Below are 21332 nucleotides of genomic sequence, written 5' to 3' on the forward strand. Positions count from 1 at the left end.
AAATGAGATCACGGAGGTAAAAAAAGATTATTCTTAAACCTTTTATAAACGTATATAATTCTTCCATTATGATTATCTGGTCTTATTTGTTCCTTAACTATACTCTCAGGAATGAAAAGATGGATTGAGACTAGCTTTTGATGCAACAAGCCCGGAATGTTGAGTTAGGTGGCAGCATCAGTACTGACAGCTAGCTCCCCCGTCTAAGCATCTTCTTCTGACTGTCCCTGCTCATAGTGATTATCATACTTGAATAAAAAAGCAAGGTGTGGAATATTTTTTGAAGACAGTGCCAGCACACCAGGGAGATATATGGGTACATTCTATGTTCCTTCCTTCTTTGCAGCATCCAGTATATATCTCTGTTAATGGAAATATATTTTATTAAAGAGATCCGTGAAGGCCTCTCAGCTGTGGCCCTGATGTAACATTTATGAAAACACACACACACACACAAACGTTCAAGCTGAAACAGTACTAGAAACTTGAAATTTCTCACTGCTCTGCCAAAACCCTGGAGGGATTTCTACTAGCCAAAGCACAGATAACGTTTTGAGGAAATAAAAATGCCTAGATGAAAGGGGCAGATGTGAAGATCTGGGAAATTGATGAGCCTTCTGAATTGCGGCTTTTTGATTTTTGCATTATGGCAAGAGAGTGAATAACTATAGAATGCGTCCAATTATTCAAAATAGACATCTCCCTTTACCACATCTCCCTATACCGTCGGTTGATCAAACAATGGAAGCGAGATACCATTTTAAATGGAATAAAATAGACCTGGATTTTTGTGCCAGTCCTGCTTTAGTGGGGATGGGGATTTAATGAAGTTACTTAATATTTCTAAAATACAGTTTTTTTGTCTTGTAAAATGAGGATAATATTGATGATTTCTTTATGTAGCTTGTAGGTAAATATGTGTAAAGTCCCAGTTATGGTGACTGGAACAAGGTCAAGTTTAGGATATGTTAGTGTTATCATTTATATCATTACTATTATATATGCTAAAATAAACTATTTGTTTTTACTCAAACTTCCACCCAAAAGGACACACACACGCATGCACACATATGCACACACACACACACACACAGGCTTCACAAGGTCTAGAAGACTGGGAAGTACCTTTCTCCAATTCATGGGTTCTGACTTAGATTACTTCAGTAAAAGTTACCTACCCAGAATTAGAAAGACAGGAGAGAAAGATACGTCATTAATTACTCTCATCTTCCAGTAGCTGGTAGATGATGGATAGAAGGCAATAGTGGGGATCACAGAATGCCTGGCTTGGCTCCTATGAGTCATCCACTCTAGAGCCGTGGTCTTTGAGATCATACCTGGAAATCTTTGTAATTAGTGCTTGAACAGACCTTGGGCCTTGACTACCCCAGCTTTCCCCGCAAATTTGATAAGTAGCTCATTTCTTATATTAAATCTTTTATGCTTAAGATATCTGGAATGACCTATACTCTCCTAAGCCCATCTTGCATAATGTATATTATTTCCTCTATCATCCCAACTCCTGTTGGATTAAGCAGAGCCCCCTCTGTGGTTAATGGACAGGTAGTGGCAATTTGCCTGCGGGCTGTGCACCTGAGCCAGACTCTGTCTCAGTCTGGGTGTGAGAAAGCCTCTCCCCAACAGAGGCTCCTTTTCTAGACCTAGAACAAACAGCAAGGCTGTAAAGATCTCTCCTCACGAAGAGAGGAGTGAGGGGAGAACACCCACCACCACTGCAATATTGATGAATGTGCCCTGCACAAGGCACAGTGACTCTGCTATCCAAATTCAAACAAAACATACGGCTTTTCTTGAGTTACACAAAATTTTCTCCAACAACCATCTATTATCTATGCAAATAAAAGATCACATATTTCAAAATTAACTAATACCACAGGAAAAAGAGAAGTGAAAACATTTAGCTAGTAAGTTTTGTGGTTCTAAAATGTGCTGAGACACTTAAGGAGAATAAAAAAAAATCATGTTTAATTGATATTTGTATCCCAAGCATACGACATAGATTCTGGCGCAGACACATTTGTCAAACTGACTGGAAGTGGAAAACTGGGTTAGCCTGGTATCTTCAGAAGACAGAGAGACCAGTGGGATTCAGTTAGTTCCAGACCAGCTCCAGAGCGAATTTTGTTTCTGTCATGGCTTCCCCAGCTTCCCCCTGCCCACCTGCCCTGGAGTTCACCCCTCAGAGATGGGGGAGCCCCTTCTCAGGGTGGGAGCAGCCCAAGCACCAGGATCCCTCACAGGGCCAGCCCTGCCCTGGGTCTGCCTTTCCTACCCCATGTCTCAGCAAGTGGGTTTTCATAAACAAAATTTCCAGATTGACATTCAACATTCTGATTCAATACATTTGACATCCTGGGCTAGCTAAAATAATAAATATATAAATAGATACTTTTCAAAGAGCTTTATTATTTAAAGATGTGTTTTAATTTAACAAGAAAGTTACAATAACATTCCTTTCCCATTATAACTGATAGAATAACTAAGAGTTGTGAGGAGTGTTAAAGTGTCTCTGATGGAGCTAAATCTTTATTGTCAGAAACAATTTCTTCTTCAGGAAGGCACACTAAGTCTAAATTCAAGGACACTTATTTCAAAATTTCTGAACATCTGAGATTTCTACCTTGTAAATTCAGGCAATGGATTTTACCTTCTGTTAAAAAAAATATTTTAATCCTTCCCCCTCCCATTCATGCATTTTTTATTTAAATGGCTGTTAGATCTATCTTTAAGAAATTATGAATTCTTTGAAGCGGGCCTTCTTCTGGCTATAAGAGCCCAGAGGACCAACCCCCAGCAGTTCTCCATGTCTGTATCTTTGGGACACGCGTGAGGTAATCAGGTTATTAGCAAAGTTCTCTATATCAGAGTGACTGACCGGTACCCTGACCCATGCCTGTGTACTAAGCTTCCTGGGCGGGGGAATCTCTGCCTTCATCTGCTTTTCTGAGTAGTGATTTGTGTGTGACAGAAGCCGAGATACCACTCTTGGGCTGACTGATGCACAGCACCACATTTGGAAAGTCCATTCTCCATAGAGAGCAGCAGCGCAGCAACTGCCATGAGACTGGTTGCCACAATTTAAGAAACACATTATCTTGCAACTGAGTATACAGAAAAGGAGAGCCACGAGGATAATAGTTTCGAGATGATGGATCATCCAATAATTATGGCAGCCAAGGTTACTAATGATCCCCCCAACAAGCCTACAGATAGGCTATTGGTTTTATGTAACTGCACTGAATTATGCACAAAACACAGTTATTATAGTGAAACAGAAGGTTAATGCGGCATTCTTCTGTCTCAGTGACAAACGGATTGAAGCCATCAGTCAAGGAAGAAATGTAGGATAGATCACAGACGTAGCCCAAGGGCAGCTGTAGATGTCAGGATTGCTGAAACTAGGCTATTCTTCATGCAGATGCATGTGCACTGGACGCAGAAGCATGAAGGCTCTGGGTTCAGGTGAATGCTGGAATTCTGCATTTCTAGTGTTGCCATACTTCGTCCCTGCTTCCTGCATGATTCTGTAGCCCTTTTGCATATGACAACCAGTAAGTTTTATATTCTCAGCTTCAGAATATGTTACAGTTTCTTAAGATGAGAAGTAGTCCAATCTTAAATGGGTGCATATAAGTTAAACTTTGCATTATTTAGGAAGGGATTCCTATGCTTTTTTTATCTCACAATGTACTATAGACCCTATAAGTTGAGTTCCCCTCTACAGAGGGCAAAGTGATAGGCTTAGTCAAGAAGCTAAAAAATCCATGAAATATATTTTCTGGATTAGAGAGCCATCATGATCTCCGATTTCACCACTGACTTCAAAGTTCTCTAAAAGAAATTTGGGCTGTTTCCTATTTTTTTCCAGTTTAGCCTGATTTTTCTATAGAAATCTCTGCTGAAATCGCCATACATTCTGTACCTACCGAACCCTAATGAGGCTGTAAGGAGAGCCAAACACCTGAAACAATACCACGCTTAGCTTTCCCCATTTTAACACCCCAAAGCCTGGGTCATGACCTGGGTTTGTCTGGGGATTCTGTGAACGATGAATTCTTGCCTCATCACTAAGACTAGTCTTGTCATTCCTGATGCCCACATGGGAACTAAACCTATATTCCTGTGGATGTTAGCAGAGGGGAGACGAGCAAAGAAATCTGGCAATTGCTAGGACAGATTAAAGCATCTTTGTGTACACCAGAGTGTGATGCCACTGCTTCTGACAATGACAATACATTTTACATTGTAACCTTCTACCAGGAGGAATTTGCTATTGGTGAAAGCTGCATAGATCATTCACCTTCAAACTGTTTATACTATTTCAAACTGACAATTTCATTTTCTTCAGGTATCACAAAAAATCCCCAACCCGATGCTAAAAATACAATTTTTACTTACTACACCATTCATACCACCTCTGAAAATACAGCCAAATAGGATACTAGGCACTGGACCTATCGCTTCTTATATTTAAACTTATTGTTGCTGAATTCTGTGGCTTCATCTCCCCTTATCAGAGAGGTATAAGGTATAAACCAACAGAAATGTGCTGTGTACTAGGAGTTGGCATTAGTCACCAGATTGGTAGTGTAGTTATTAAAAAATAAAAAAATTATCATAAAATTTTCTTAATGCTAATCATTTGGTCCTTGGTATCTGGAAGTAAATCAAAGGGTAAAGTGGAAAAAAAGTGAGGAGCTCAAATATTTAAAACCACATTTTACGTTTAGGTTGCATCAGATCTCTGGCGGGGAGTGCTAGGAGATACCCAGAGAACGGCTCGTGACTGTGGCCACAGATGCTTCCTGGAAGTGGTGACTCCATTGTGGGTATTGCTGGGCATTACTAGGACACCGCCCTGGCTGGTTTGGCTCAGTGGATTGAGCGTCGGCCTGCGAGCTAAGTGTCGCTGGTTCGATCTTCCAGTCAGGGCACATCAGAGAAGGAAAACTCTGACTCCAAAAAACCTCCGCTGCCTTGCGGCATACCTCTTCAGGGGAAAGGCTAAGGGAGTAAACCCCGACAGAAAATCCGGAGCCGGAGTCCCTAAGGCGGTTTGACGTTGTAGTCAACACCGGCAACTCCTGCGGCGCACCTGAAGCCAAGCTGTATTGACTCCGTCTTTCCCTTGGACCCTTCAGCTGCGAAGAGAGGGGGGGTCTGCTGCATGGGCAACAGCAGACCCTCCATATCACCCTGCCCAGGCTCTGTAGCTTCAGCTTCACTGGAGAGGACACTCCAGCGTCATCGCAAGATGTCGATTCAACACGGGAGGAGACAGATACCGTGTCACTCCCAAGTCGGACTGCACAACCATTCTCGGCGGTGCAGATAGACTCTTAAGAAGCTACACCATCGTCTCTCGAGACGGACGGCTGCCGACGACTAGGACACCTCGGTGGCTTACTCAGGGGGAGTAGGGAGGCTGTGTGAGTGAGAATCCTCACTGCGGGTGAGCAGCGTGGTGGAGGGGGGAAAGAGTGCGATCCAAGAGGAAGGAGGTATTTAAAAAGCTATCCCAGAATACAAACCGGGTGGAGATATTTAGAGCACGTGTATGTGAAAAAGGACTCTAATCCCCAATACATAAAGAGCTCTAACGACTCAATAATAATACAACCTAGTTTTTCATTTAAATTCGGGTAAGAGTTGAAGAGACAGTTTAACCCCAACAAAGTTATATGAATGGTCAATAACGATATGAAAATTGTCTCAACAGCATAAGACATCAGGGAGATGCTAATTAAAAATACAGTGCCTACTGGAATGTCTAAAATTGCAAAAGGTTTCTAATACTCAGTGGCAGCAAAGATGTGGAATCCGGCCCTGGGAGCTTCATGCATTGATTGTGGGAGCATGAGATGGTAGAGTATGTTGGAAAACAGCAAGCAGTTTCTTGTAAATATTACCATATACATACCCAATGACTTAGTGATTTCACTCCTAGGTACTTCCCCCCAAAATGAAATCACATATTCACAAAAAGATGTCTATGGGAATGTTTATAGCAACTTCACTCATAATAGTCCCAAACTAAAAAACCCAAATGTCCATTGATAGGAAAATGAACAAATACCTCGATACCTCATACAGAGGGAAACGACTCAGCAATAAAAATGATAAATACAACATCCTTCTTGAATCTCCTAGACATTGTATTGCGTCAAACAGATATAAAAAGTATATACGCTATGATTCTGGTTGAAATGAAGTTTACACTAGGCAAAATTATTTTATGCTGCTAGACATCAGATGAATGATGACTCAGGATATGGAGTGTGGGGACTGATTACAAGGTAGCATGAAGAAAATGTTTTCGTAGTGATGGAAATGTTTTATCTTTTTACTAGAACAGTGGTTGAATAGTTGTATGTATTTACCAAAACTCACTGAACTGTACAACTAAAATATGTGCACGTTGTTGTATGTAAATTATAGCTTGAAGTTATTTTTTCAACAACAACACAATAAATCCCATCAGATAGTGTATTGCATAGGTCACCATAAACAAGAAGAATAAATATTTAAAGACCCAGAATAGTAGTCAGAGTAGAACGGATGGAGGGTGAAATCCCAAGTTGAGTGCTGGTGTGTGTGATTGACTTGTCTGTGCTCTCTGCACTGGGTGAGCAATCCCACTACGAATGAAGGGGCCAATCCACCAGGTGCAGCACCCCCTCAAAGGTGCAACTAGTGTCTTAGAACTTTCTAAAGGGAACCAGGTTCAAACCCTGGCTATGACTTTTCTTAGCTATGTGATCAAAAGATGACCGATTTTAAATCCACAGATCATCGGTTTCCTCAATTGTGTAACACGAATGATAATAGCTATTATGATTATTATGAGGATTATGCTAAGATAACACAGGTAATTACTTATGTTCTCCATGCACTTGAGTACTACTTTGTCCTCATGATCAACCAGCCAACGGGACAGATATCAGCTTGAAGTGAGGTGGCGAGAAGCCTGTGGACCCCAGCAGCACAGACTGAATGACTGTGAGGTGGCCTCCAACTCTTGCCCTAGCTCTCTTTTTTCTCTCTGATCCATCCTAGGACTACAGAGTAATCTGACACAAAAACATGAAGATGTGGAACACAGGCAGAAAAAATGTACCAGTGCCCTACAACAGAAAAATGCCAACACATTATAGGACAATTAATACTAAAATAAATTTCATTTAACTGAAAAATAATCAAGTCAGAGGTAAACATTATCAGACAAGGCATTCTGAAAAAAACTACACATTCATCTCTCAGGTACCAGTGGCAGGTGGATTCTTAGAGCATTTTTTTTTTTTTTTTTTTTTTTTGGAATGTCTCACAGAACAGCAACAGCCCTCTGAAGACAGGAGGCAAAACAATGCTGGCTCTGTGAACTGTCTCTTCTTCTCGTGCGAATCCATAAACTGCCAGAGCGACAGAAAGGAGCTCAATGAGAAGATCTTAGAGCATATTGGCACCATTTTGAGTGCCTTGCTTACGGTCGTTGGGACTCCAGTACCCCACTGTGCTTTATGGTGCACGAGTCCCAGGCCCAACAGAGCAAAGGTGCTATGTTATGTGTTTTTAAGACCTTCTTAAATTTATAGCAGAAGTTTTGCTTTTTTTCCTCTGAGCATTACTTGTAACTGTTTATCTCATATCAGTTTAGTCATCCTGAAGTAAACTAATAAGTCATTTCTGCCCCTTACTTAGTCAACCATGACTAAAACAATAATCCACATGCATAGTTTTAAAGCACAGGTTCAAGGAAAGTCAATTTTTTTCCAGGACATGGCTGGCTGCAAGTGGAAAAAGTATGTACATTATTACCAATTTGAAACGTGTAAGTGTTGCCAAGATTCAAGGTGTTTATATTTTCTATAGTCTTAATGACTCAGCCAAACTGTGGTAAGGTGGTCCACTAAAACACAGGAAAGGGGGCATTCTTGTCTCTGAAACACACATAGGCCACCTCTGCACTGTCTCTAAGACCGAGAAGAGACCATGTGAATGAAGATACATTAAAAGGGGTCTTTCCCCCATGAGGCCCCTCGATGTCATCCAAGAAGCCCAGATCAGCCCTATTGGGATTGCTCTCCTGGGGGCTTCTGAGCCACCTGCCGTAGGGAATGGCTCAATGACCCAGGTGCAGATACGAGGACAGATTCAGAGACAGAGGAGCTAAAAATATACTTCATTAAATAGCAGTGAGTGGTTTGTCATCTCATTATAACGTTAGTAGGAATGGATTACAGGAAATTTTAATATGGAAAAAGATAGCAAAGAAAATAAAGACCCGGCATAACCATACCACTCGACATTAAACGCGAACATCATCATGGACATTCTTTCTGCAGATACACACTTGCATGTGTATTTTCTTAAAGATAGATTATATTATCAATAGTTTCTACACTGCTTGTTTTCACTTCTTCTATATTTCTGCTCCTCCATTTAGTACATTCAGAGTCAGTAACTGGTCAGTTAATCAAAAAAGTCTCACTTACTCATGCGACAGAAATGGATCAGACACTAGGCTATGTGTTAAGGACCCAGGGTGGTAACAGGGTGACCCAATCCTGGACCTCAAGGAATTTACAATCAGGTTATTGCTTATAATAGAAGATTTAAACTTTGAAAAAATCGAAGGGAAAAATTATTTATAATTTTCTACACAGAAACGACCACTGCAAATATTTTGGTGAACTTCTTAATGATCTGTGTGCTGTGCACCAAGTATTATTTTCATTGTGGGTCTGATGTGGACATGCTTATGTAATATTTACAATTTGGTGGGGGAAAAAAAGTCTGTAAGGAAGATGATCATTAAAAACAAGCCCTGACTGGTGTGGCTCAGTGGATTGAGTGTTGACCTGTGATCTGAAAGGTCACAGGTTTGGTTCCCAGTCAGGGCGCATGCCTGGATTGTGGGTTAGGTCCCTGGTTGGGGGTGTGCAAGAGGGTACCATTTGATGTTTTTCTCACACTTTGATGTTTCTGTCCTTTTCTTTATCTCTCCTTTCCCTCTCTCTGAAAATAAATAAATAAAACTGTAAAAAAAACACATTCACTGAACAAACATTATTTTAATTTAAACGTATACATGTGTGTTCATTAGTTATGTGTATAATGGAAGGTCAAGGTCTTGTTTTTTGCACTCAGGTCTTCTGATTAGAGCTCCACAAAACTTTCTTACAAAAGCCACATTTATGGTTCATAATCTACAATTCAATTTTTTTATAAACCTTTAAGTGAGAGTGAGGACCCAAAGTCTCTGGACCAGCAATCTGGGCCTGAAATTTCACAATTCTACAAAATTTCCTCCATATTTGATAGTTGTCTTAACCACCCCTACTTTCACAATACTTGGTTCGTACTTCAGCTTCCCAGAAAAGCAATCTGCAACATTTTTCCTTTGCACTATGGCTCATTGACTGAAATAATATTTAATTGAGTTACACAATTACAATGGCCAAGGAGACGGACATAAACAGGGTTACTGGCTCACGATAAGCTGGCCACCAATGGTGGGAGCAAACAGACGCAGGAAGAAGGGTGAGGAGCATGCTGGCCATGAGATACGAGTGCCTGGACACAGTCAATATGTTTACAGATGGAGTCTTGAGCTACATTTTTCTGATGAGTTGGTTACATGGAAATTGGTCAGTCATTTTTGGCAACTATCAGCTTTAACCATGTTCCAACAATGAAAATTTCCCTGAGTTCTTGAAGTAAATAGAAATGTTATATAGGTTGTTGGAAGTAGCCTGATATTTCCACTTTTTGCTGCCAACACATCATCTCTCATGGGTCAGCAGTGTTCTAAATAACGTGCCTGGACAAAGTGCTAACAGGGAATTAATAATGTATTTGTTAGTAAAGCACTTGATGCATCTAATGATCTTTAAGCACATAATAAAATGCTTGCTATGAATGTTTTATTTCCACCCATTATTTATTGTTAATTAGCTACTAATTAGTAGTGAGCATTATCTTTTGAAACAAAGGAATTGTACAAGAGACCTAGAATATTGCATGATTGGCAGTCCTTTGATTTCATAGATACATTTTTTAATTCTATGTGTCTGGAGTTTCAGCTATATGATTCTCTTTCTCAGCACATTACATATGGTTAACTTCTTGCATTTATCCATTTTCCATTTAAAACAGAAATGCTCTTGGGCACCTTAGCCCGGGGCTATGCTTCTGTTAACCATTCAAGAAGTCAAGCTCTGTGACAGGGCTTCTTTCAAAGAATGTAGAAACTGTAATTAGCAAGCATTGTTTAAAATGTGTCAGTATGTGGATATATATATATATATATATATATATATATATATATACACACACACACACACACACACACACATGTTATATAATATGTATTTTTCTATATTAATATACAGTATATGGTCCTATAGTAGTACATGTGCATTGCACATGCATATTATGTATACTGTATATTTATGAGCAACCCTGGCTGGTTTAGCTCAGTGGATTGAGCGTCGGCCTGTGAGCTAAGTGTCGCTGGTTCGATCTTCCAGTCAGGGCACATCAGAGAAGGAAAACTCTGACTCCAAAAAACCTCTGCTGCCTTGCGGCATACCTCTTCAGGGGAAAGGCTAAGGGAGTAAACCCCGACAGAAAATCCGGAGCCGGAGTCCCTAAGGCGGTTTGACGTTGTAGTCAACACCGGCAACTCCTGCGGCGCACCTGAAGCCAAGCTGTATTGACTCCGTCTTTCCCTTGGACCCTTCAGCTGCGAAGAGAGGGGGTGTCTGCTGCATGGGCAACAGCAGACCCTCCATATCACCCTGCCCAGGCTCTGTAGCTTCAGCTTCACTGGAGAGGACACTCCAGCGTCATCACAAGATGTCGATTCAACACGGGAGGAGACAGATACCATGTCACTCCCGAGTCGGACTGCACAGCCATTCTCGGCAGTGCAGATAGACTCTTAAGAAGCTACACCATCGTCTCTCGAGACGGACGGCTGCCGACGATATTTATGAGCATATACCTTCAGATAACTTTTAAAATAACCTCCTCCTTTATTTCTTCTTTGTTTATTGCTTTACCATCCATAAAAGCACACAAACCAGTACTCAACAGGCAATCTAGGTGCTTCTCTTTATTACATATCATATTTAATTAGGAGTGAAGTCACTAGAATTTTACTTTACAAATGTCTGTTACATCTCTATTCAGCTTTTATTCTGATGCCATCTCTTCTCATGTTGATGTTTCAACAGATTCAGTTCTCTTACAGAAAACAGTATTTGGCAGCCTGTCCTTTCTCTTTAACAACTTGTATTTGTATCATCCCTATTTGATTTTTTTTATCTGATTAAGACAGGAAGAATGTGAATAAGGATGATGGTGAGGTTAGGGAGACACTCTCCCCATCATAAGTCAGGAAGTCATGTTACAAGTTTTGTTCTTTGTGGAAACTTGGTGCTATCTGGCCAATATAGTGCATGAAAGATAGATAATAATCGAGTTTTCTATGAAAGTTTGCCTATAATTTCTCAGAAATCATAGCTGAAGAAAGTTCTAGAATCAGAGAATCCTGCTCTTATAGATTAAAAAGGGGTCTCACCAATCACTCAGTCCAACCTGGAAAACAATTACACATTTTTGTGGACTGAATTGCATCCCCTCAAAATTTATACATTGAAGCCCTGGCACAGAGTACCTCAGAATGCAACTCTATTTGGATACAGGACCTTTAAATTAAAATAAAGCCCCTAGGTTGGACCCTAATCCAATCTGTTTAGTGTCAATATAAGAAAAGGAAATTTGGACATGCAAAGAGATACCAGGGCTGCGCACACTCTAAGGAAAGACCATGTGAGATACAGGAAGAAAGTGGCCCTCTGAAAGCCAAGAAAAGAGCCCTCACCCAAAGAAAAGCTTCCAACACCTTGAACTAAGATTTCTAGTCTCTAGAACTGTGAAAAAAATTAATCTGGGCTGTTTAAGTCACCTAGTACATGATACTCTGTGGCGATAGCCTTCACAATCTAATATTCTTTTACTGGTAACTGGGAAGAAATGCCATTTTTTTCTATAGCTCAGCACTTTACTTTCCTGGCAAAACAATATAGGAAAAGTAATTTTCATACTGGGAAGCATTTAGGGCTGTGTAAGTCTCCTAGTAAAGCATGAAAACAAGAGATTGTAGCAATTAAACTTTAAGTCTTTTCAAGATCTCCCAGAATGTATGTGCACAGGTCCACAAAGTTAAGTGTGAGCAAACATATCCTCTTAAGGAACACCACTAGACAGACACCTCCTCTACCCTCTTCTGATTATAATTGTTTACTTGATACATTCTTATCTCAACCAAATGTCCAGTGTAAAATTTGAGAGCTGTTGACTTGAAGCAGCAATGTTCCCTATTGAAGGTATGAATCTAAAAGTGGGGGTGGGGGGGATCCCATGGCTCAAAATGACTTAGATAATCAACATCTTTAATACAAAATTTAGGGAGACAATCATGAGATACAAAACATGCTTTCAAGAATCTGATCTCAAATCTGAATTACAGTGATCCCTCACTTATCATGGGTATTATGTTCTAGACCCTCCCACGATAGGGGAAAATGCGCCAAGCAAGGAGAAACCTTACGTTTATTTTAGCATTTACTGTACAGTACTGCGAAATCCCGCAATATAGCAAAAAATCCACGATAAATAATTAAATATAATATTTTTTTAAATCCCGCGGTACAGTGAGGCCATGATAAGTGAACCATGAGAGGGACTACTGTATTGTTACACTGAATCATTAATTAAGAAATTGATTCTACTTTGACCTTGAGTCATCACCATCATTGTCCAAGGTCACCTCTCCCTTCTGGCAACCAGAAGCTCAGAGACATAAATATGTGACCCTGTGATGCCTATTTCTGATCTGTGGCTCTGCATTCTGTGTGATTCAAGGTTCCCACCAGTGCCTCAGAGGGCTGACAAGCCTACAATGTACTGAGCATCAATCTACAAGATTAACTGCAGACTAAATAATCAAACTTAAGCTGCTCATCGCGACCTTTCTCATTTTTTCTTTTTCAACTTTGGAATTAATTTTCTACTCAAAACAACATTCAGAGGTTTTAACCGGAGGGTTTTGGACTCTTACAGCTGTAGATCTGCTTTGTTTGTTTTTGAAAGGTGCACTGTGTTCTTTCAAAAGAAGATGTATATTCATATAAAAACACAAGTGCTTACATGTGGATTATGTACATTCTCATCTGCCATAATCTTCATGGTTCTCACTACACTTTGTCCTCTTTATAAAATACTTGAAGGGACCCTGAAGGCATTTGAATTTTTGTGGCCCATGAGAGATTTTGAGATGTTCTATTTGTAACCTAACCAGAGGACTGGAAGGAAAAAGTATGGTCTGTAAATACAAATATTCTAGCAAGCAAAGCAATTCTAAGCTGATAATAGAATCTAAGGGGACTAGTTAGGGGACTGATGATAAAATCTTGGGTGTTGTATTATCTAGTCACCAAAAGCTGGGCCATCTTCTGAAACATGACTTATGTTGTCTCAGCAACAAACTGACTTCAGGATGATTTTTCCCAAAACCCCTTTATAAAGAGCAAATACACCCCCTGAAAAGGGTAATACATTAATATATGAGATCAGGGGTATATTTCCCAGAGTAGGAATCTACATATCAGTTTTTCCTAAAATATGGTAGGAAAACAGTTGTTGAGAATTTGGATACCAAGAACAAGAATTTCAGCAGAAGGCTAACAGTGAACAAGAAGGTAGATTTCACAGTTCTTGAGTGCAGTAGAGAGGAACCTGAGACAAATCAACTATTTCTATACCAGGCTTGAAGTTAATTCTTGCATAGAATGTGACTCATGACTTCTGTAGATATAGCAACCCTGTAACTTGAATTTTAGGTTGAAGTGCTTTTATTTTTTCAATATGTTATTAAATAAATAAATGTATACATAAATTAAATGTTTATGTCTGAGACTTCCCATAGAAACCGATTCTTATACCAGGGAGCCATAATTGGTAAAAATCAGATGTTTTTATTCAGAAAACATGCCTAATGTGTTTTCATCTAAAAAACAGACTAACACATCCTGACTTGCTTGATGTAACTGAGGTAGTATAAGAGGATGACTTTGCATTATGCGCATTTGGGTGTCATTATCATGGCTACAGCAGCTTATGAAAAGTATACTGTGTAATATGCCATAGCACTTATCTTAAGGAAGCATTGGGTGAGATCAAAATCTCCTCTCAGACATCTCTGTTTCTAGCATCTACATTACTGTCTGTCTATGCCTCCATCTTGGCCAGAAGTCCTCCTAGTGAATATTTTAATTGAATTATTATATTCTTCAATTCCTGAAGTTCTGTTTTTTAAGATATTTTCATTTTGTTCATGCATCATTTTCCTGATTTTCCTTAGTTGTCTGTTTTCTCTCGAAGTTCATTGAACTTATTTAAGATGGTCGTTTTTATTTTTGTCTCATAATTATTAGGTCTTCATTTCTTTAAGGTTGTTTCTGTGCTGGCTTAGGGGAGGGGCTCTCATGGGTGAAATAATTTTTTAACCATTTTAATGTAGCTGGTTTTGGCTTTGCACTTTCCTGGGATATTATGACTTTTTAACTGGTTTCTGGAGTTCTCTTAAAGCGTTTTTAGACAGTATATTGTTAAGTTCGTGTCTCTGTGGAAGAACAAAGTGTGGGGCTTCCTATTTTTCTAAAGGATTGGGCTGGCCTGGCAGAGGGTCCCTGGTTTATTCTTTGGGTGTTCTAGAGGGAACAGGCTATGAGGCAGAAGCCTGTCATTCTTCCAAAGTTGTGTAGTTTTTGTATTTTATGCTGTTTTAGTTTGTAACTAGCCCTATAGAAATAAGGTGATTAAAACAGGGGGAAGTGATAGCAGGGCCCAGGTGTTAGAGTTTAGCCTTAATTGATAGGCTTAAGTAATTGAAGCTGTGACTGGATAGACTTTCTTTATCACCAAACCTTTGCTTCTGGAATTTTGCCTAGAGGGTGGCGGCAGGCAGCAGGACCCCAAATTGCTTTTCGGTAGCATAACTACTATTGAATCAAGATTAAAGCATTTCCATCTCCCTAAAAATTACCCTGTGTCTTGTTGTATCATCCTTTCCTCTAGCCCCATAGCCCAAGGCAACCAGTGATCTACTTTCTGTCTCTATAATTTTGCATTTTCTAGAACTTCATGTAGACTTTTATGCTTTGCTTCTTTCACTTAGCGTAATGCTTTTTGAGATTCATTTGTGTTGTTTTGTGTATCAGTATTTTGATCTTTTTTATTGCTATGGATGTCTGTGACGCGATATTCTAGCGTCCGCATCGTTTAGAGCTGCGAGTCAGAACATGGTGCGTTCCTAGAAGCCGCTTTCGGCATCAGTGGGCGGCGGCGCGTGGACTTGCAAGCGTGGGGCGCGGGACCAACCGACGCCACTGTGTTAAAGCCAGCTGAGGAGCAGTTGAAACAGTGGGAAACACAGCCAGGTTTTTATTCAGTGTTGCTGGTAAGTTGCTTAAAAATAGTTATTATTTTTAATAAAATGAGACACTATTCTATTGTTTTAAAAACCTACTTGTGTTGGTGGTTTACTTAGTGAAACTGATCCAAATGTTTGGCTGCCATTGCACTGCCATTTACTAATTCGAGGCATGGCACTTGGAGGACATTTAAGAGATGTTTATTGTTGGGTGAGTATACCCAAGCAGGGTATTGGTAGTATCTGCTTAGAAGGTTACACTGCCAGTTTTCTATTTTAGCCTGTAAATGCTGCCCTCAAGACTGTAAAGGAGGAAAGAGGAAGGACATCTCTAAAATCAGAGAAGGAAAACTCTGACCCCAAAAAACCTCCGCTGCCTTGCGGCATACCTCTTCAGGGGAAAGGCTAAGGGAGTAAACCCCGACAGAAAATCCGGAGCCGGAGTCCCTAAGGCGGTTTGACATTGTAGTCAACACCGGCAACTCCTGCGGCGCACCTGAAGCCAAGCTGTATTGACTTTGTCTTTCCCTTGGACCCTTCAGCTGCGAAGAGAGGGGGGGTCTGCTGCATGGGCAACAGCAGACCCTCCATATCACCCTGCCCAGGCTCTGTAGCTTCAGTTTCACTTGAGAGGACACTCCAGCGTCATCGCAAGATGTCGACTCAACACGGGAGGAGACAGATACCGGTTATAAGCTCATCCGATTGGCGAAGGAAACGAGCGCCAGGGGTCTCCTCTGACGGTGGGAGAGGTCATCGCACCTCACTGGACAGCTACCGTCTCGCCATGGCTCGCCTGCCCCACTGGGTGCGTGGGGATCAGAGAGGCGCCTCTCGAAAAGTGGGCCACAAAACACCCGCACCAGTTAATTCCAAGCAAACAACAAGAAAGAAGCCTCCGGCTCTTCGCCTCGCTAGCTGGAACATCAGGACCATGTGCCCCGGACTTACTGCAGACCTTCCGTGGATCAAGGGTGCCAGGAAAACCGCTGTCATTGATAGGGAACTGGCACGACTAAACATCGACATTGCGGCTCTACAGGAGACCCGGTTGGCCGACAACGGAACTATCAGAGAAACCAACTACACCTTCTACTGGCAAGGGAAGTCTCCGGACCAACCAAGACAGCACGGTGTTGGGTTCGCTGTGAAGAACACGCTTGTTAACTCCATAGAGCCACCCACAGGAGGCACAGAGAGATTACTTACCCTCCGATTGTCAACAACTTTCGGCCCAGTCAGCATTCTTAGCGCGTATGCCCCAACCCTCTGCGCCACCACCGAAGAGAAAGAACAGTTCTACCATGCACTGGACGAAGCGTTATCCAAGATTCCCAGAAGTAACGCTCTCTATCTCCTTGGAGACTTCAACGCAAGAGTAGGAGCCGACCACATGGCCTGGCCCACCTGCCTCGGAAACTTTGGGAGAGGAAAGATCAATGAGAATGGTCAGCGACTGCTTGAGCTTTTGTGTCACCACGGCCTGTGCGTGACAAACACATTCTTCAAGTGCAAAGAGATCCACCAGGTGTCATGGAGGCACCCCCGCTCCCGTCATTGGCACCAGCTTGACCTCGTCATCACCAGAAGAACGGATATTGGCAGCACCCTCCTCACCCGCAGCTACCACAGTGCAGACTGCGACACGGACCATGCCCTCGTGGTAAGCAAGGTGCGCATAATGCCGAAGAGGTTGCACCACTCCAAGATGAAGGGTCGCCCACGCATCAACACCAGTTGTGCCAGCAACCCAGTTAAGACCCAGCAATTCATCAACAAGATGGAAGATGCACTCGGCGAGGGAGTGGCGGCAGATGACATTATCGAATCCAATTGGCCACGTCTCCGCGATGCCATATACAACTCCGCCATTATTGCTTACGGGAAGAAAGAGCGGAAGAACGCTGACTGGTACGAGGCTCACTGGGAAGAAATGGAACCCGTGATCGAGGCTAAGAGGAAGGCCCTACTGGCTTACAAGGTCACGCCCACTCCCAGTACACTTCAAGCTCTACGGGCTGCCAGGAACAAAGTCCAGAAGACCGCCCGCCACTGTGCCAACACCTATTGGCTAAACCTGTGCAGAAGCATTCAGGAAGCCGCCGATATAGGCAACGCACGAGGAATGTATGAGGGTATCAAGAAGGCAACAGGCCCAATCCCCTCCAAGATCGCCCCCCTTAAGTCCAAGACAGGTGAGGTCATCACTGACCAGGAACAGCAAATGCGGCGGTGGACTGAGCACTACCTCGAGCTGTACGCAACGAGGAACACCGTAACAGACACTGCTCTTAACGCCATCCCAGACCTACCAGTCATGGAGGAGCTAGACACCCCACCTACTGCGGCAGAGCTCGGCAAAGCCATCGACCGCCTCGCTTGCGGGAAAGCACCAGGAAGCGACGGAATCCCTCCAGAAATCCTAAAGAGCGGGAAACCAGTCCTGCTACAGCCGCTCCACCATCTACTCTGTCTCTGCTGGAAGGAGGGTTACATCCCCCAGGATATGAGAGACGCCAACATTATCACCATGTACAAGAACAAAGGAGACCGCAGCGACTGCAACAACTACCGGGGCATCTCTCTCCTCAGCGTCGTCGGCAAAGTATTCACCCGGGTCGCTCTTGCCCGCCTGCAGACCCTTGCTTCCCGCGTCTACCCAGAGTCCCAGTGTGGCTTCAGAGCTGGCCGCTCAACAGTGGACATGATCTTCTCCCTACGCCAGCTGCAGGAGAAGTGTCACGAGCAGCATAAACCACTCTACCTCGCCTTTATTGACCTCACGAAGGCGTTTGATCTGGTCAGTCGAAGCGGACTCTTCAGCTTGCTACGGAAGATTGGCTGTCCACCACATCTGCTTGCTGTGGTCATGTCCTTTCACGACAACATGCACAGCACGGTGTCCTACAACGGCGCAACCTCTGAGGCCTTCCCAGTCAGCAGCGGAGTAAAGCAGGGCTGCGTCCTCGCGCCTACGCTGTTCGGAATCTTCTTCTCCATGCTCCTCCAATACGCCTTTAAGGACTGCAGCGAGGGTGTCTTCATTCACACCAGATCCGATGGCAAGCTCTACAACCTGGCCCGTCTACGAGCCAAGACCAAAGTCAAAGAGGTGCTCATCCGTGAGATGCTCTTCGCCGACGACGCAGCTTTGACATCACACTCCGAAGAGGGACTCCAACAGCTAGTCACCTGCCTTTCCCACGCATGCAAGGAGTTCGGACTAGCCATCAGCCTGACGAAGACGAATGTTATGGCTCAAGGCACGGGGACTCCCCCATGCATCACCATCGACGGATACACCCTGGAGGTTGTCAACGACTTCACTTACCTCGGGTCCACCATCTCGAGCTCTCTGTCAGTCGACTTGGAGGTCAACCGGAGAATCGCCAGGGCAGCCACAGTTATGGCCAGACTGAACCGGCGAGCATGGAACAATTCCAGCCTCACTGAGAAAACCAGACTGCGCATCTACCAAGCCTGCGTACTCAGTACTCTCCTCTATGGCAGCGAGACGTGGACCACCTACGCAAGGCACGAAAGGAAACTCAACAGCTTCCACATGAGGTGCCTGCGACGCGTCCTGCATGTCGCCTGGCAGGATAAGGTCCCCAACACCGAGGTGCTGAAGCGAGCCAATATGTGCAGTTTGCATGCAGTTCTTAGCGAGAGACGCCTCAGGTGGCTCGGCCATGTCAAAAGAATGGATGCAGGCCGTATCCCCAAAGACCTCCTCTACGGCGAGCTAGCAGAAGGCAAGAGGATGACAGGGCACCCAAAACTGCGGTTCAAAGACATCTGCAAAAAGGACATGACACAATGCTCCATCAATCTCAACACATGGGAAGTTCAAGCAGACGACCGCCTAGCCTGGAGGCTCGCGGTCAGGCAAGGTACGTCACGCGCGGAGGCTGCGCGCAACGAGGAGGCGGTCCAGAAAAGATCGAGGCGGAAGCAGCGTCAGCAGCAGCAACAACAGCCATCTGCCTTCACCTGTAACAAGTGTGGCAGGGATTGTCACTCCCGAATCGGACTGCACAGCCATTCTCGGCGGTGCAGATAGACTCTCAGGAAGCTACGCCATCGTCTCTCGAGACGGACGGCTGCCGACGACGACGACGACTGTCTAGTTCTTCTCGCCTGCACTCTGGAATTGCCCTGAATTTCTAATTCCCCTCTTTGCAGTATAGGGAGCAATTAATCTCAGTCCACATTCTGACCTGTGTCTCCTCCTTATCTCACAGTTCTGGGTGAAATGCGTGCCCTCTAAGTAGCAGCTGCAGCCCTCTTGCTGAATGGCACCACCTGCTTTAAAACAGTTATCAATGTATTTTCCCAATTCCTCACAATTTTCGCCCTGAGAGGAGCCAAGATGTATAACTGTTCTCTATTTTAAAGTTTTACATTTTCCATAAGGAGACTGTGTACAAGAACTGGGAGCCAGGAGTAGTTCAAAGTGCTCACTCTCAAAATGCCTTGCAGCAGCCCCTCGCCCCCCAGAATTTATTTCATGACGTCTACACCTTAAATCTAGGTTTGTCGTGTATAACTCAATAAATGTTTTTTAGAAGTACCAGCCGAGAGATCATACTTGGAACTAGAATGCAGTGGTGATTCTTGTGAACTGAAAAAAAGAAAAGTGAATAAAGATGTACAGACATCAGAAAGACACAGCACCCATTCTGAAAGCCACCAGCAAGGGGTAGCGAAGTGTTAATGAGCCAGGTCTGCTTCATCACCCAGCGTGACAGAGAAGGAAGCCGCCTTCCGTGCCTGAAGCCCACACCCACTCCTTACTGGCTGTAAAGCCAATCAGCATCAGAGAACCCCTGTTGAACTCTTCTGCTTCCCAACTCCCCATAAGCCAGCACTGAAGTATGCCTTTAAACCGCACAAAGCAACAGCTTTAAAATATCAATGTCATAGTCTCCCCCTTCACTCATAAAAACAAAGAAAGCACTACCCTGAGGTAGGGGGTCCTTCAGCCTCAGGAAAAGACTCCCAAAGGCTGCCACAAATTTACCCCACAACCTCTCACATAGTCACAGAGCCTTCGAGCAAGAGTGTTGTCATGGCAACCAAGAGCCAGCCAAGAGCAGAATGGATCTCATCACCCCACAAGTGGTGCTTCAAGTCTCCCATCTCATCACTCTTTCCATCTGACAAACTGCGTCATTAAGAGGTGCTGGAGAGTAATTAATTACAGAGTGTGTCTCCTCTGTCCCAAGTTTGCTCAGGCCAGAATCGCCTTGAGGTTGGGTAAAGAGCAAGGTTTAGCTGCAAGGTCTAGAAGTTCAGACTGGGCTGCGAAGGACGGCACCAGAAAGAGGGATGCAGGGATGGAGACTCCTGGAGGTCATGTCACTCAGCACCCTCATTGCTGCCCCCAGCACAAGCGCAGAGATGGAAACCTATGCAGTATAACATCTAATTGCCCTTTTCGAATGCCCAGAATGAAGCGATACGAATCATCAATGTTCCCAGGAACACTAGAGAAAACCTCCCAAGACAATGGCAAGATGCTGGCCCACGTCTCAAAATCCATGTATTCTGTAGCTCATCCAAGGCAGGAGCAGAGTGAGATAGCTCCCAGAGAGCTAAGTCCTTTGAGAACAAGTTATTTTAATGAGGAACCCATTTTGTATATATACATTTTAAATCTATGTTTTGTTCTATGTTTTTTTCTTTCTCCTTTACTTTTCTCAAAAAAAAAAAAAAAAAAAAAAAAGTCTTTTCCTGCATATTTAGAGACCAAATGGAAAGAAAGATCTCTCTTCTTATGACTCAGCCAGGAAAACTTGAAGTTTCAAGA

The 21332-nt window shown here is 43.1% G+C and overlaps 1 non-coding gene across 1 annotated transcript; it reads right to left on the bottom strand.

Annotated features, from left to right (window-relative positions):
• Positions 1-7335: 7335 nt before the first annotated feature.
• LOC150005668 (small nucleolar RNA SNORA75) lies at positions 7336-7466 on the bottom strand. The gene has a single exon (XR_016512109.1). It is a non-coding gene; the product is annotated as a small nucleolar RNA SNORA75 (small nucleolar RNA).
• Between the last annotated feature and the right edge of the window lie 13866 nt (positions 7467-21332).

This window comes from Furipterus horrens, unplaced genomic scaffold (genome assembly GCF_987537825.1).
Source record: "Furipterus horrens unplaced genomic scaffold, mFurHor1.1.pri manual_scaffold_6, whole genome shotgun sequence".
Classification (NCBI taxonomy): Eukaryota; Metazoa; Chordata; class Mammalia; order Chiroptera; family Furipteridae; genus Furipterus; species Furipterus horrens.